General features: G+C 38.7%; 1 pseudogene; it reads left to right on the top strand.

Annotated features, from left to right (window-relative positions):
* Positions 1-2,807: 2,807 nt before the first annotated feature.
* On the top strand, positions 2,808-3,786 carry LOC100723964 (WD repeat-containing protein 48-like; annotated as a pseudogene).
* Positions 3,787-7,782: the final 3,996 nt, after the last annotated feature.

The following is a 7,782-nucleotide window of genomic DNA, read 5'->3' on the forward strand; positions in this document are numbered from 1 at the left end:
AGAGAGGGCTGAGGGTGGTTGTTCTGTGTGTGAAGAATTCAAGCTGGGAAATGTTGCAGGAGTGCGGTTTCTTGACAGTGGGGGAAAATGCCACTTTGTTGTGCTTTACTGTATTGTATAAGCAGCACCATGATAGCTCCAGAACCACACATGGTATGTCCCCAACGCAGGCACAAGTTTTTCAGCTTTTTCTGCAGTAGACTAGGATGTCAACTGGTATTATATGAGAATAGATTTGCTATTAAGTGTGTGGAAACTGTTAAAAGAATGGAGCAAATTTCTTAACTGTGAGAGTTTTTAGATCCTCTGATAGGAAAATTTACATGGTTTTTGAATTTGTTTGAAGGGAATGTGTGATGTGGGCTTTCTCCAACTTGTGTGTACTGAACCTTTTAAATAAGTGGCAGAATTCTATGAATTATATTTGGAAAAGTGCTGAAATTGATTTGGCCAGTGTTTAGGGTCACAGATAATTCATGAAATGCAGCTGTGGGGCACTAGCCAGTGGCATTGTGTTCTCATGTCTTCTCTGGCTTCCCAGTCCCTGTGAGGGTGGTGTGGAATGATTTGTGGGGTGGCATTTCAGTCTTCAATGGGGCTTTTTGATGACTTTGTGTCCCTCACTACTCTTTCCCACACCAAGATTTTGATCCCATTTTACGACCTCATTGCTATGTTTGAAGATCTCTGGAATAGCAAGCATCCATTATTCCTGACTATGATGGTACCCTCTCAGATGTATTGGAGGAGAGAAAACGGCTGTAAGCCATTGCCCTACAGTCTGAGATGAACACTTTCTGCTTGTGATCAAGGTTTTTCATTGTCTTCTACAACTCTAATATCTTCCTGTTTAACCTCTCTACTCTATCTACTACCATAGCCAGTTTAATCTGCTCACTTATCTGAGATCACATGATGCCAGTTATAGGTTGGAAGCTTTTGGTTATATAATCTCCCATTCTCCTAGTTATGCCTGCATCCATCTTTAGTTTTCTTTAAGCATTGTGTAATACTCTATTTCACTTTACATAGTCTATACCACTTATATTTCTTTACAGAGTCTATACCACTTCTTTACATAATAGGTTTCAGTCATTAATTGCATTCAGTTAGTTCTTTGTTAACAAATTTGTTGTTTCAGATTTTATAAGTTGATGATTTGGAATGTAGAGCACACTTCTCTACAGAAATATGGTAGCTGAGTCAAGGTACATTTGCAATAAAATAGTAGTAAATAGTCTCTAGTAATTAAAATAAATCAGTAACTCTAGTGATTAAAGAAAACATAATCAATAAGACTGAGTTAGCTTACTCTCATTTATCTTGGTGCTTGTATTTAAGGAAGAGCAAGTTTAATTAAAAGAAGACAAAGAGTTGTTAGAAATTGGTGCATATTCTGAATGGGTCTTATGGGCCATTTCATAGAAGGCACAAGCCTCTCTATGTCTTCATTGCTTCACGACTCAAAGCCTTCTGTTTCCATGGTCCTGAACTCTGACTACTAATACTTTTGTACTTAGCTACTATTTGGAATATTTTTGGTTTAAAAACATTTGTGGGGACTCTCCTTTCTCTTTCTTTCTTTTCTTGCTTTCTTTCCTTCCTCTTTCTTTCTTCTTTGTAGCAGAAATCAAACTCAAGACCTTATGGTTTCCAGGCAGGTTCTGTGCCAGTGAGCTATATCCCTGGCCCTTGTGGGAACATTTTAATCCAAAAAAGAGGAACAGTGTAGGATGATTCACTCTGTCTTGGTCACTTTTCTCTTATTGCTGAGACAAAATGCCTGATGCCCAAAATCAAGAAAGGAAAGGTTTATTTAGCTCACAGTTTATGGAAATTTCAGTCCATAATCATCTGGCTTCAAGGCAGGGTGGCACAGGGACAACACTTCAAAGTATCAGAAGACAGTAAGAGCCATTAGAACAAAAGGGCAGGAAAGAACAATCCTCTTCTCTCCTAATGTGAGCAGGCTACCCACGCCTCCCCCGGGGCTGATGTAGCACTCACATCACCTCTGAGCTGAGGATGTTTATAAAGTAAGGACCCTGGCTTCCTGCTAAATATCTTGGTTAAACTTCTGATCTCAAATTGATACAATGAATTACATTCTAGGGCAGTAGAGTCTCCTCTACACTCCAGGATGCAGAACTGCTGAGTGAGTTAGTTAAGATTCTAAACTTTTCCAGGTGACAAAATGTGTCAACCGTAGCATTCACTTTATTTCAAATGCTATTAGAAACAAGGTAATCAAGACAGCTTAGTACTGGCCTAAGGAGAGACATGTCCTTACAAAGAATTGAGGGTTCAGACATCAATCCTCTAAAAATGTAATGCATAAAGTTTATTAATAAACTTTTTATTTAATAAACAGAGCAAGAATCCAGGACATGAGTAGTTTTCAAAAAATGATGCAGCTTGGCATGGTGGTGCATGCCTGTAATCTTAGTACTCAGGAGACTGAGGCAGGAGAATCACCATGAGTTTGAGGCCACCCTCTGGTACATAGTGAGTTCAAGACCAGTGTGGACTACATAGTAAACCATGTCTCAAAAAAACTAAGTAAAAAACCAAAAATGATGCTGGGACAGCTGGAGAGTTACATACAAAAGTCTGAATTTGGCCTTTACCCTCTACTGTATAAAAATTAATGTAAACATCATAGGCCAAACTGTAAGAATCTTAGAGGAAAAAACAGTTGATAAATCTTTATGACCTTGGATTTTTCAAACAATTCTTAGATATGATGCCAAAAACAATGAAAGATAAATTGGACTTGATTGAAATTACAAACATTTTTGTGATGCAAAATGGCCCATCACAGGCTGAACACTTGTCGGGTGGAGGAAAGTGCAGGTTTCCTGTGTTATTTGAGATGAAATGGAGAAGTACAGTCAAACTGGAGTCAATGCCCTGCAGCTGGACCCATCTCTAAATAGACTTTTGATAGATGCCAAGACTCCATCATAACAGTATGGAGTGTCAGTCAGCACAAGCAGGACCCTTACATAACATCTGTGGAGCATCATACTGGTTGGGTAAAAGACACTGTACTCTGTTGTAATGGGAAAACATTAGTATCTGCCTCTTACATGACAGTAAAAGTATGGAATGCACATAAGGGATTTTGTATGTCAATGTTAAAGAAATATAAGGATTATGTTAAGGCCTTAGCATATGTCAAGGATAAAGATCGTGTAACATCAGCTTGGTTGGACAGACAAATATTCCTTTGGGATGTGAATACTCTAAAACCATTGACTGCCTCAATACTGTCACAATTTCTTCTTTAAATGTGAACAAAAATTCTTGTTTATAGCCTGACCATGAAACAGCTTGGAACAATCACCATATCAGGGTTCACTGAGAAGATTTTAAGGGTACTGTAGTCCAAGAACATGCAAAATGATTGAAGCTTAAAGGACACACAGACAATGTGAAAGCACTGCTGTTGAACAGAAAGTGCACCCAGTACTTCTGACAGTTCTGATGGGACAATTTGTGTTTGGTCCTTTGGCCAACAGAGATATATAGTAACATACGGGGTATATGATGAGGAGGTTTGGGCCTTGAAAGTCAATGATGTGTTCACATACATAAATTCTGGATTAAGGGAAAGGAGGATTTATTTTACTGAGAAACCCTGACATTTGAGTGCTCATTTGTGAAGAAAACACACTAGTTGTTAAGATGGAGCTTGATAGATCAGCCAGTCCTCCTCCTGCAGTCTGGGTTGCAACAACCAAATCTACAATAAATAAGTGGACATTGAATGAAATTCAATTTTAGAGAGAGACTTCTAGGAGAACATGGCAGATGGATAACAGCAGCTACAGAGGTTCTCTGAGGTAGCCAGCTTAGATTCCAGGAATGATGCTGTGTGGGGAGTCCTAAGCAGGGGGAGATATACCCTGCCGAGCCAGGAACAAACTAAACTGAGAGAAACCAACTGGATTGAATGAGACTTTTTTTTTTGTCTTTTTCATTTTTATCGGTACCAGGGATTGAACTCACGACCGCCCGCTTGTAAGGCAGGTGCTTATGCCGCTGAGCTAAATCCCCAGCCCGAGAAACCAACTGGAAATGCAATCCCGGTGCTACGACTAGAACAGCTAAAGTCTCAGTGTCGAAGCTGGAACCCATGCCTCTGGAAACCACAGCTTGAATTTCCTGCCACCACTGCTGCATCTGAATTGGCACAGTAGGGATAGAGACAGGAAAGCTCTGAGAGTGGGAATCAGTGAACCAAATTGAGAGGAGAGCTGGCAGGGAGCCCTGCAGCGACCTACGGTGACTGAGAGGAATGGGCACCCTTCCATAGACTAGGAGGCTCCAACAGAGGACATTCTGGGACCAGGCAGACTAGCTGGAACAGGACCCTGCTGTGACTTCAGTCACATATTCCCCTCTCAAGCGGGATTGGTGGGGAGTGCTTGACCTGGGTGATACCACGGACTAAGACCCACTAGGCTAGCGCAAACCAGGTCCCTGCGCCTGACAGTGCACCCTAATGCAGTGAAGCCTTTAGCAGGTTGACTGACCTGGAGGGGTGAGCCCAGCATAGGCTGCCTAGGTCTGTGTCTCCCTAGTACACTGCAGTAGGCAGGAACACCTAGCTGTCACGATTCAAAAAAACTGTAACTGACAAAGAAACTAAGCCTCCTATATACACTTGTATGGAAGGAACAAAAAGTATGGAAAGAGGAAGCAACAAGAAAGGGTCCTCAGTCCCCAATCCTGCGAACACTGATCCAGGAAAGGTAAATGCAAAGGAGAATGAGGACAGAAAATATGCAATATCAGGCACGGCACCAATACACATAAAGCGATATCTCCAGGACCTCATAGACGAGTTCAAAAGTGAAGTATTTACCAAGTAAAGCAAGATATAAGTAGAGTAGTTAAAGAAATGCTAAGCACCTCCCAAGAAAAAACAGATAGTGAAGTGGAAGAACAGAAAAAAAAGGGGAGAATTGTTTGATGGAGAAAATAGAGAAAACATAGAATACATAAGCATGTTCAAAGAGATTACCAGGAAACTAAAAACTCTATTGAAACCTGGCATAATAGCTTGAAAGAAACTAAGGGTAGATTCTCTGAACTGGAGGACAGATTTGTAATGTGGGAGCATGAAAGGAAAAACTTAAAAATAACAAGGAAACAAGCAGTAACAATTCAAAAGCTAGAAGATGATAAGAGGATCTATAACTTTTTTTTTTGTCTTTTTCACTTTTATCGGTACCAGGGATCGAACTCACAACCGCCTGCTTGCAAGGCAGGTGCTTATGCCGCTAAGTTAAATCCCCAGCCCCAAGGATCTATAACTTAAGAATTAAGAATGTAAAGGAAGAAGCAGGGCTACAAACAAATGAACTGCAAAAGCTATTCACAGAAATAATCAAGGAGAACTTCCCTAATATGGGAAAAGGTAAAGATACTCAGATCTATGAGGCATACAGGATCCCAGCCACTACAACCCAAACAGAATTACACCCAGGCATAAAATAATCAAAATTGCAGAAATCCAATATATGAACAGAATATTAAAAGCTGTCAGAGAAAGAAACAGATCACTTACAAGAGAACACCCATCAGAATTACAGCAGACTTCTCGGCACAAACCATCAAATCACAAAGAGTGTGGGGTGAAATAATTCAAGCTTTGAAAGATAATAACCTCCAGCCAAGATTGATATATCCTGCACAACTGTCCCTAGAAATTAATGGAGAAACAAGGTGCTTTCAGGATAGAGAGGAACTAGGGGAATTTGCAACCACCAACTCAACTCTACAGAGGATAATGCAGAACATTCTAAAAGAGAAAAATCCCATGATTCCAGAAGCAGCGGCAGAGAGGCCACAATGAATGGATCAGAAAGCAAAATGAAGACGATGAACTGATAACTAATGACAGAAAGAGGGGGGCTGGGGGTTTAGCTCAGCGGCATAAGCACCTGCCTTGAAAGCAGGCAGTCGTGAGTTCGATCCCCAGTACCGATAAAAAAGGAAAAAAAAAAAAAAGACAGAAAAAGAGCTCAACAGAAATGAGGCAGAGAAGGTTGGATGGTAGGAACAGCTATTTTGGAGAAAACAAGACATTATAATAGCTAGTGCTGATTTAGTATCATCTTGTTTTGAAGTCCCATCAAGCTTTTGTTCTTCTGTCTCCATCAGTCTTAACATGTTGTATCATATTGGATTTTATTATATGTGATAATATAGACAAATCTTTTATAGACAAGGAGATAATATAGAAACTATTGTTCATTTTCTGTTAGTTCTAAATACCCTGTAATACTGTAATTCTCTTCAATGGTTTTACAGAGAGCAAACCCTGTATTGTTTCACCATCTTGTTTTGACTGATTTTACTCTATTCTGGTTTGCTTGATGGTACCAAGTTTGAGACTATAGGCAACAACTTTGAAGACAATAAGATTCACTATGATGCCCATTCTGGTTTGACTATTATCTTCTTTTGAAGTCCTGTAATGTCTCCAATGTTTTGGTTTTGTTGGTTTTGTTCTTTATTGTTTTGTTCAATTTTATTATAAGTGATGATATAGGCAATTCTTTTTAAGATAGCAAGAGACATTATGGTAACCATTGTTGGTCACTTTGTATTCTGTTTTTACATTATGTACTTTGTCCATCCTTTTGATTTGACTGACTCTGTTTTGTTATGTCACATTTGGTTTTATTCTCTTCAAAAAAAGTAATAAGAACTGTGGGAGTAATAAAACCCAAAATGTGTAATTGTCATTGTAAAAAAGAGAGGAAAAGAAAGTGCTCTAAAGGATATAACTGCATGTATATTTAAGTGTATAAGATAGATAATCATATTACTGATTTTTTGTTGGATCATTGAACAGAATTGCTTGCAGTCTCACTGTTTGAATGTACACTTTATATGCTTTAATTTTGTAACTTGAACAACTATTTCTAAGACGACAGTATGTAATCTATTACCTAAAGGATGATTAGTTAGTGATTTCCTACTGTTTATATTTTTGAAATTCTGTATTACTTGTACCCTTTTTCTGTTTTTTTTCTTTTTCTCCATAAATAAAATTAAAAAATATATAATGGAATGTTTCTGGAAAAAAAAAAGAGTATCTGGAGATTATGACAGTGATTGTTTGAGTCCTATAACTCTCCTTGCACACAGCTTGACCAGAGAGGGTGCTAGTATTATTCAATGCCACATTCTCAATAAGAGCTGTATATATATATATATATTAACCAAAGATACCAATAGTTATGTGACATAATGAGATGTATTGAAGGCATGGAAAGTTAAAAATCTGGGCAAAGTGAATTTTGAAGATGAAATTAGGATTAAAATAGTATATGTACATATGTATATTAGTATGTATATATATATATAAAAATAGTTAAGATAATTATACTATTGGTGTCTCTGAAGCGAAAGGTTTGTGCCCGTATTGTCTGGACAATTAAATGCAAATGTCTTGTGCTCTGGGTGAATGATTTGGGAATGAAAATGTGCAATGTATGTGCCATTGTTGCCCCTTGGGGGGAAATGGTGTATGTGCCTACTTGGTTCTTGGTAGACTTAAGAACAGGGGTGCTATGACTCTGTATAAGAGTGATTGCTTTGCTGCTTGGGTTTCTGTGAAAGATGCCAGCTTCAGAAGGCCTGATAGTTCAGATCCCAAACTGAAATAGGAGAATGTTTACTCTGGACTCTCTTAGAATATTGGCCGAACACAAGTGAGTCTGGTAGATGAAGAAGAAAATGAAGTGAACCATGTAAATGGGGAAC

The sequence above is a fragment of the Cavia porcellus genome, unplaced genomic scaffold (assembly GCF_034190915.1).
Source record: "Cavia porcellus strain 051 isolate PalLab524CR breed Dunkin Hartley unplaced genomic scaffold, mCavPor4.1 scaffold_4, whole genome shotgun sequence".
NCBI classification, from domain to species: Eukaryota; Metazoa; Chordata; class Mammalia; order Rodentia; family Caviidae; genus Cavia; species Cavia porcellus.